At 35.0% G+C, this 9749-nt stretch overlaps 1 protein-coding gene across 2 annotated transcripts in view; it reads right to left on the reverse strand.

Moving 5' to 3' along the window:
* Nucleotides 1–7000, reverse strand: part of LOC106461431 — a 114031-nt gene extending 107031 nt beyond the window's left edge. For both annotated transcript variants that reach the window (XM_022388399.1, XM_022388400.1), the window contains exon 1: nucleotides 6879–7000. The gene's annotated coding sequence lies outside the window, so the exon portion shown is untranslated. The remainder of the gene's footprint in view (nucleotides 1–6878) is intronic.
* Between the last annotated feature and the right edge of the window lie 2749 nt (nucleotides 7001–9749).

Consider the following 9749-nt stretch of genomic DNA (forward strand, 5'->3'; position numbering starts at 1 on the left):
CACCTGTACTCCCACTTTTTTCTCTCTCAGTACCTCTACAACTCTTATTCTTATTTTCATGATGATAGTAAGTATATATTTATGTTATGTTTTAGTTAAATAGATAGACTCTACAATTTGCAAGTGAATAATTAGACACTTTCAGTTACCATAGTTAATTCATTCCCTTAAAAATAATTTCACTTTGACGATTTTATTTTGTAAGGCTTAATATCTTAATTGTTCAGAGATTATTTATGTTCATAAAAGTTATTCCACTAATCCCCTGTATATATGGTTCTTAAAATTATTGATTCTACTCATGGTTTTTGTCGGTTTAATAAGCTGATTCGCCTCGTTCTTCCCCAATTCAGTAGATTTCTATGATTACACTGAGCATCTAAGATTGAAATACGTTATTTTACACTTATTTTCAAGTTGCTGCAAGTAATCAGCTAAACATATAACTAACCATAAGCAAAACTGTTAATTTTCTAGGCATTATTCTATATAAGTATAATGTTTCAATACTTACTTTACTAAGAATTGTCCGCAATTTTGTGAGCTGAACCATATTTACATGCACGAATGTACAAAATTTGTACTACCACAAAAACCTAGAAATCCAAACCAAGTAAAATAGGCAGTCAAATATTTCATACATTCTGCACAGTACAAGAACATTGCGTTCCCAGATACGATTCTTATGATACGACATTTTACACAGGTTACGAAACTAACAATGGGAAAACAATATAAAGCAAGTTCGTTATTAAATGTAGCCAATTTCACTAGATCAATGCAGCATTTCCTGGATACTAAGGCTACTGCTATCGTCTTCAACGACAGGGAAACGTACTACGTTCTTATCAAACAGCGAATTAATTAAAGCACCAAGCAGTGTATAATTACAGCATAATTGTTTTCCTAATACGTATGTTCACTTGCCATCAGTATACCTTTAAAGAATATTACTTTTAGAGTATACGAAATATTTTGGATTATTGTTTTAAATTTTGAAAAATATCTGAAATAATCATTTGTTTGTTTGTAGTTAAATACAAAGCTACACAATAGGCTATCTTTGCTGTGCCAACCGCGGGTATCGAAACCCGGTTTCTAGCGTTATAAGCTCGCAAACTTACCACTGTGCTACTAGGGGGCATGAAATAATCAATCGACATAGGGAAATTCTCATTCGAAAATATTCTGTAAGTTACACGGCAAAAATTGTTACCTTGTGGTTTATATTGCCAATAAGATAATTAAAAATTATTAATTTAAAAAGGGGAATAGGGATGGTCAAAAAAATACAGAAACAAGTTGAATCAAAATGCAAAGGTTATATTTTTAAGCCTACAGCTAGGGATTTAAAAAAAAGAGTAAAAAAACTAGGCTGTAAATAGTGTCAACATTATTCTCTCAAGCTACAAGTCCCTATTTTGGCTCCATGTCTACAGTACTTATCAATTTTAGTAAAAATACAACTTATTTTAAATAGGTCATGGAAATTCGCAAAATCCCTAGGCGATTTTGCTGTAGACTCATAAAATAAGAATATGAATTATACTAAAATATGCACTCACAATTTCAGTTTAGTACGAAAATCAGTAGAATAAATCACCACTCACAAGAGTAAAGAAATCTACTATGGTAATTAATTGTCTACTGTTAGAAAACTCCTTGAAATAGTCACAAAAACCACGCACAGAGAAAGTACAACAGCGAACTCGAGAAATGTGAATCATTAACGTGGCAATTTCCAATTGATGCACAAATTATTATCCAATTAATGAGTGTTAGTGAAACACCGGATTTTTTCTATGGCAGAGAAATTTTTAAGGGCGAAAAAACGAGGGTGCTTGAATTAATTTTAAAACTACCCTATGACATACTCAATACTGCATTCATTACTGTTGTCCAGGTTTCAATAAAATATTTGTAGCCGTTTCTTCTGTAGTGGCTTATAAAACTACAATAAATAATAATAATAAGGCCGGAGACACTGTTATAAATATACATTGTTTACTTTAATATAACGAAGTGTTGCCGACTAATATGATAATACGAAGCATTTCCGACTATTTTATATGGTAGTACATTTCTGCGACACTCGAATGGCTTTGAAGAGCTTATGTTGGTAATAAATAAAAACTTAGAAGAACGTTTTAGACGGTGGAAATATCTACTTTCAAGAATCAATTTAAAAATAGCCCTACAACATTCGCAAGAGATTGCTTAGTAGCTGTGCATAGATTTTGGCATAGTATACCTAGCTATTTTTGCTGTAGGTTTCGGTGCTTGAATGGCTTCGGAAAGAAACTTGGCCAGTAGCGATGAAAAAAACTGATAAAATCTCAACTTATCTTTCAAGAATCAACATAAAAATAGTCCTATGACCTGCACAGGAGATTTTTAGTAGGTTTGCTTAGGTTTTAATACAATATTCATAGCCGTTTTTTCTGTAGCCTTGTGAAACAAGAATAATACGAATAATAATACTAATATGAAAACATGGATGACTTTTATATATTGTCTAACAATCGGAAAATCAACTTTTTTTTGCTATTCTCAAAATTTAAAAGCCTTAGCCCGTATGTTCTATTATAATTTTTGTGAAATTCCTGGACAATCCTTATTGTGAACCATTATGGTTCATGGTTCAACCATATTTCATGCAAATTATACAGTAGCTCCAAAATTGGTGGTTTAGTTACTGATTTGGACTGGGCATTGCCTACTGGCTTGCGCGTCGACGCAAAAACGAGCCCGCACTTTAGTGCAATATGTGCGTTATAAAAGTGACGGGCAAATCCCACTATCCGATTAGAGTAGCTCAAGAGTTGACAGTTAGTGCTATCGAGTAGCTGCCTTCCCTATAATTTATTAGTTCAAAATTAGGGATTGCTAGCGCAGGTAGCCCTCGTGTAGTTTTACGCGAATATCCGAAACAAAAACCACGAAATAATAGTATTTGTTGTTCACTTTGAGCTTTTATCATTTTCTGTGTATAGACTATTTGAGTAGTTCACTTTTCGCGTAGATTCAACAAACTTACTCTTATTATTTTTTTCTGATTTTTTTTGCCTTTTATTTTTACTCTCACTTCCCCCTTTTTATCATAGTGTATTCAGTTTTATGGATCTACTCGTTTTTATTCTCGTGTCTTTCCGACTGTTTTAGCTATTTTTTCATACAATTTTTTATGTCTCTTCTTTCACGTGGGCCGAATGTTAGCGTCCCGGCCTATGGATTTGAGATTTCTTGGTATACACTTCGTTACCGCAAAAATAAATAAATAAACAAAATTGGGCTCGGTGCTTAGGGGAAGTGGATATATATTATAAGAGTGACGGTCAAATCCACTTATTTTATCCTTTGTTTTATTAGTGTTATCAATTTCTTGTTTTATTTCCATTTATTTCACTGTCATATTAACTGTTCCTAATTTCTCTCACTTAACCCTCGTCGCACCATTTTGCTGTTTTTATTTTTGTTGTTTATAACAGGTTTAACGCCAACCATTTCTATTTCTGTATTTTGCGTTGTTGAATTTTCAAAATGTTCTAGTCTACTTGTTTTACTTTTGAAAGTCCTGCTGCTCTTCTACACCTTTTTCTGTGTACCTATTACTTCCTTAGCATTGTCTCATTTATCTGTAACAATAGTTATAATTACATGTAACGTTTACCTCTTACCACAATCGCTATTGGATACTCCGTTATTCCTTTTTATTTTTCTTTAGCCATCTCGCTGTTGCTCACAAATATCTGCCCGTATAAAGTTTGGTGGTTTGTTTTTTCCTAGATTTATTTGCCTCAGAACTAAATACAATTATTAAACTTCCCCTCCCACTCTCTTGGTATTTTTCTCTTGTCCTAATTTTTCAGTTCTCATCTATAGCTTTGCTTATCTGTCTACCCTTATAACTCCCATTTTTCTACCCTCATAAATATTGGTCTATTAATACTGTAAGATAAAATAACGACCTAAATTAGCAACCTACTTCACCATCAACAACGTACTTTTAGCAATCGTAATCTCGCATGTCATGCTATTCTATCCTGACATACAGACACCTGTAATGATTCAGTGGTAACGATATGTTGTTGCTATTACATCTGTAATTACGGAGTTGAATATCATTTAACTCAGTGATCCTAATACAATCCTTATGACAAAATATCTCGCCAGAAAATACTAATACTACTCGAAAACAGTCCCTGCTAACAGAATAAACCCAAAAGAAAATATGATGACGCAATCCACAAGTATACACTTTCACCGTGTTTAGCTAAGTTTAACCTCATAATTACAGGTGGAACTCATGTGGACCCCACGGGCTTTTTAAACACATTTTTTTCTAAACTATTTGTGCATCAAATTTCTTGAGGGATCATGACTTTGCCGATTACAGGATTCCTGATAATAAATTAGTCTAAAAAATTAAACAAAAATATTGTTATTAATCAAAATAATTACTGCTGGTATTCATTAAATATTTTGCCTAGAAAATGGGTTAAGTCATCCTTTTATTTCTTTATTTTTTGTTGTTAAGCGCAAAGCTACATACTGGGCCATCTGAGCTCTGCCTATCGCAGGTATCGAAACTCAATTTATAACGTTATAAGTTCTATGATTTACCGCTGAACCACAGGGTGGGGCTTAGTTTTATAGTAGGAAAACATGATATTAAATGTGATGCGATATGTGGACCCCTTCCGCATTAAATTGTATAAAAACAAGTCATAAACCTGAGAGTTAAGAATTATTAGCCTTTAAATTGCGCAGATAGCCCTCGTCTAGCTTTGCGCGAAATGGCAAGGTGGTTAGGGCACTCGACTCGCAATCTCCGGGTCGCGGATTCGAATCCTCGTGCCACCAAACTTGCTCGTTTTTTCAGCCATTTTTATAATGTGACGATCAATCTCACTATTCGTTGGTAAAATAGTAGCCCAAGAGTTGGCGGTGGGTGGTGATGAGTAGCTGCCTTCCCTATAGTCTTTCACCGCTAAATTAGGGACGGCTAGCGCAGACAACCTGGTGTAGCTTTGCGCAAAATTCAAACCAAACTTATTCGGAGACTGTAATCAGTGACATGTTTTCTTGAAAGTATGGACAAAAAAAAAGAGAAAAGACCCGCACTTTGAAAGAATAAAACGACATTAAATTTCAAAAGCGGGTGATCAGGTCTGCCTGCTTGATGTCTCTTCCAAAATAAAAATAATGTTTTAGCGAAGCCAAAACATTTGTAAATCATTTGGTGTCTTTTTTGAAACAAATTAATCGGAACATTAATCGAACATTTTCTTCCAGATGCAAGTTGTTAAAAGCAAATAGAATAACCAGCAGATCAACAATGCTGTCAGTTAATCAGTATTGTTTTAATGGAATAATATTTCCCATATCTTAAATTATTTTGTAACGCCCAAAATCACGAATGAGATATTGATGTTTGTTAACAACTGTGCATGTGATTCTTAAATAACAACAACATATATTGCCTGACTAAAATTACCTCAGGAAAACTTGGTGAATGAGGAGTGGGTGATGTGATTCGTTCGCCACAGTTTACTTTTGTTCTTAGTTTTATGTTGGTTCCGTTCTGCCGTTGCTTTTATGAAAATAATGTTTACATATAGACGTGTTTTATATAAATACAAAAGCTATAATTAATGAAATCTGGACAACACACACACACCATGAAAGTATTTTGTTTAACCCAACATTTATTTATTTTTTCGTTGTTTGTTATTAACCTGTTGTAGAAAAAAAAAGAACACAGTAGTCTATCATACAGGCAATTATTAAGTATCGATTTCTGAGCAGTCTCTTCAAAGTGTTAATAAATTGTTGGTAAACATTATTCAACCGCACTCTTAAAAAGACAGAATTACGTTTGAACCAAACAAACAAGTGTTAGATCATTATTTTACGCTGGTCTGGCATGGCTTGGTGGTTAGAGCACTCGAATCACAACTTGCGAGGGGTAGGTTCAAATCCCATCACCAAGCATGTCCCTCCCCCCTTATGGCTATATAATGTGACGATCTAATTCCACTATTTGTTGGTAAGGGGTAGCCTAAAGTACCCTCTACTCTATCACTTCTAGTTTGGGGACGGCTAGCGATGTTAACCCTTAAATAGCTTTACACGGAATTCAACAAACAAACATAATTTACCCCTGTCTCATAATGTTGTAAAAAAACTCAGTTGTTCTTAAGAGTGCACAAAATATATTTGTAAGTAAAATAAAAAATCCGTGATTTTTTTAATGTTCCTGTTGCAGTTTCTTCTTCATACTAGATAAGAGGTTCCAAAACTGGGGGTCCACGTACTCCCGGAGACCACGTTACAAATATACAAAATAATGTTATTGTTAAGGTACTCAATATCTATAGGTTCATTGGATGGGGGAAAGGGCTCAGTCAAGATATGGGATGTTCTGGGGATCCTTATGACAAGAACATTTGGAATCCCTTGTGCTGGATTATCATTAACCATTTCGTAATTACGATACTCAAAATCAGGTTGTTACTGTATGGATATTGTAATTAGAATAAACATGTTTTTTGGAATAATATTGTTTCTTATTTTTTTAGAATCCTTATCATAAATTTCAGATCTTAATTTGTATCCGCTGAATTTAACATTATTAAATTTCGTTTACTAAAACTTGAAAAACAAATCTGTTATCGTAAACTACTGCAAATCATTACGGTATTCCACGTAAATTATACATAAATATTACAAGTTTTCCGTATGAAATGATTTCCGAGTAAGTCCTGACGTATCTCAAAGCGGTGGGAAACCAGTGGAAACCTTCAAAGTTCAAGGCCTCCAAAAAAAACGTATCTACAATCTTCGGTGCAAAAACAAACCTATAAACAGTTGCTTACCTTTAGGTCTGAGCCTAGGTTTGTGTTTCTGTTTTTTACTCTTCCAGTACAGCAGAGAAGACAAACGATCTAATGCCTTTAACTCTTCGCTGTTAGTGTTAGCAACCATACATTGCAGTTTAGGCTTTACTGCAGCACTCTCAAAAATAGATTTTACTCAGTAGAGGGAGTTACGAACACCTTCAACTGAACTACGCAGTAAGTACCGAGTCCTCACGAAAGTACACATAATTATTGTAATAAAAAAAACTTTTGTTTAAAAATATTTTGCTTACTTCGTGCTACCTTCAATCATTGAACTTATCCATTCTTTCATTCGTCTGAATGATTTATTTAAGAAGGTGAAATATCAGTACCATGATTAAAGTTTTGTTTTGTATTTCACCTTGATGCGTATTAATCGAGTGACAAAATATAGTTAAACCGCATAGGCGACGAAAATAACAAAATTAAATAACAGGTTGAACAATCGCCAAGTTTTTTTTATATTTTTATTAAAAGAAGGATGATGAAGAGCGCTAGCTCGAAACGTTATCCTTCTTTTAATAAAAATATAGAAAATTTGGCGATTATTCAACCTATTATTTAATTTAAGAATTAATAAAGTCCCTTTATGCAATATAAAGGGCCTCTACGAATTAATTACTCAGTTATTTTTTGTTTAGTTTATTATTGTAATATACAACTGCAGGATAAGCTCATTAACGCTGTTTCAAGCTATTAATATAACTTATCAACACAATAACATCGATGATAGAGGATGCACTTCAAGTTAATTTCATGTCGTTAGGTGTTTGAAACAGAATGAGGTGAATTTGATTTATACTGTTATGAGCTATGTTTTTGGTTTAGAGGTTTTGTACTGTTTGCCAGAGGAAGTTTTGGCATGACGATTTGATAATGTGCGATGCCTAGAAATTTATTGATTTTACGTGATGTCTATGTGACGTCTAGAATTTTATAGAGAGATAGATAAAAACGAATATTGTATAATCAGACAGTAAATTAGTTAGTTAGTTAGTGAATCAGTGAGTGAATTAGTCAGTTCAGTGCTGTACTTTGTTTCTGAGTTTCTATCATATATCCCTATCGCTACGGGTATCCTTTGCTGCGCATAACACAAGATGTTAGTTTCTTGCATTCAAAATTTATAATATTATTATTCTATGTTCTTTGGTGCATTATTTAATCAAATAAAATTATTTAATGCATTACTATCATTAGTATAAAAAAGTAGGGTTATGTTTCATCGATAGTACAGGCCTGCGATGGTTTTATTGTCTTGAAACTTTTATATGTTCAACAGTGATTCCTGTGCACTGAATCCGGTAATAATATTGTTACGACAGCGGAGTTTACGTGACGCTAGTAACACGTCATACGCTTCTAGAAAACTCATGTCCCTTCTTGAAGCCTCGAGAGGTTACTAGATGTACGGTATTCTTGCATATAAAACCGCCAAGAACTGACGGCAACAAGGTAATGAGTTGAATTGCAGACAGAGATAGATACGGACAGTTGGGTCGAGCGCGTGAGTAGTTCATTGTGAATTATAGCGTTTGTTTAAGTTATAGCGTAACGGTGGAAATTAAGTGAATTTCAAAGTTGTATTGAGAAAGAATAAACTAGCTTTATTTAAGAAAGGACTTCCGTTTCATCGGAAAGAAATTATACGGGAAATTAACTAACGAACAGAGACGTAAGTGGCAAATCAAACTACAGCTTAGCAGATTTGATAGCAGCAATACAAGAACAACAAAAGAAACAAGAAGAATGAGAAAATAAACAAGAAAAGAAACAAGAAGAGAGACAACAACAGTTGCAAGAAAACCTGCAACAATGGCAGCTCGAACAGCACAATAAACAAGAGAGATTACAGCAGTTGTTGGAGGAAGAGAAAAGAAACAAGAAGAGAGATTACAGCAGTGGCAACTGGAACAAGAAAGGAAACAGGAAGAAAGTGTCCAACAGTTGCAGGGAATTCAGAAGCAACTACGGGAAAGTCAACAACAGTGGCAAGAAGTACAAATGGAAAACGTTAGTAAATTTCAAAGCGAATTAAATGCATTAAAGGATTATCTTTTACACAAGGCGGATACATTAACCATCGACTTAATCAGCCCCAGACAATGGGAAGCCCCTTCCAGACCCCACAGCTAAACCCTAATGCAGACAATCTTCAGTCCTGTTAGAAGTCACATCCCAGATATGAATGTCAGCAATAGAAGTGATCTAGTATGAAGGAAGCCACAGGAATTCGATGGGAAGGCACCATGGGAAGCATATAGAGCACAATGTGAGCTCCTGAAAGAGATGAATGGATGGACAGAGGAGGACAAAGCAGTGTACCCGGCAACAAGCCTGAAGGGACAACCACTGGAAATACTTGGACAGTTGTCAGCAGACGACAGCCAACAACTAGAGAGCACTGGTAGCTGCTCTAGAACTCAGGTATGGAACTCAAAATCAGTCCAAAGTCTACAGGGCTAGGTTTAGGACGAGAGTCCGTGCTAAAGGGGAGAGCCTCCAAGAGTTGGCACAGGACTTGGAAAGTATGGCACAACTGTACCACCCGATCTCCTCAAGTTGTTGATGAGGGATCAGTTTGTAGATGCCTTGGACAGTCCACAACTGAAGATACAAGTGAAGCAAGAACACCCCTCTACTATGCAGGATGCAATGGCCAGAGCTCTTTTTGAATCATACATTAAGTCCAGCACAGAGGTACCAAGGTTGGTAACAGTCATCAGGATTCAAGGCCAGAAAAGGTCAGCTTTCAGAGAGGTTTGAGGGACTTTGCTGGGAAGAAGCCATGACAAGAAAGGCTGCTACTCAGAAAGGTTTTTGGAACTGTGGAGAGCAAGGACATAT

This window comes from Limulus polyphemus, unplaced genomic scaffold, assembly GCF_000517525.1.
Source record: "Limulus polyphemus unplaced genomic scaffold, Limulus_polyphemus-2.1.2 Scaffold957, whole genome shotgun sequence".
NCBI lineage: Eukaryota > Metazoa > Arthropoda > Merostomata > Xiphosura > Limulidae > Limulus > Limulus polyphemus.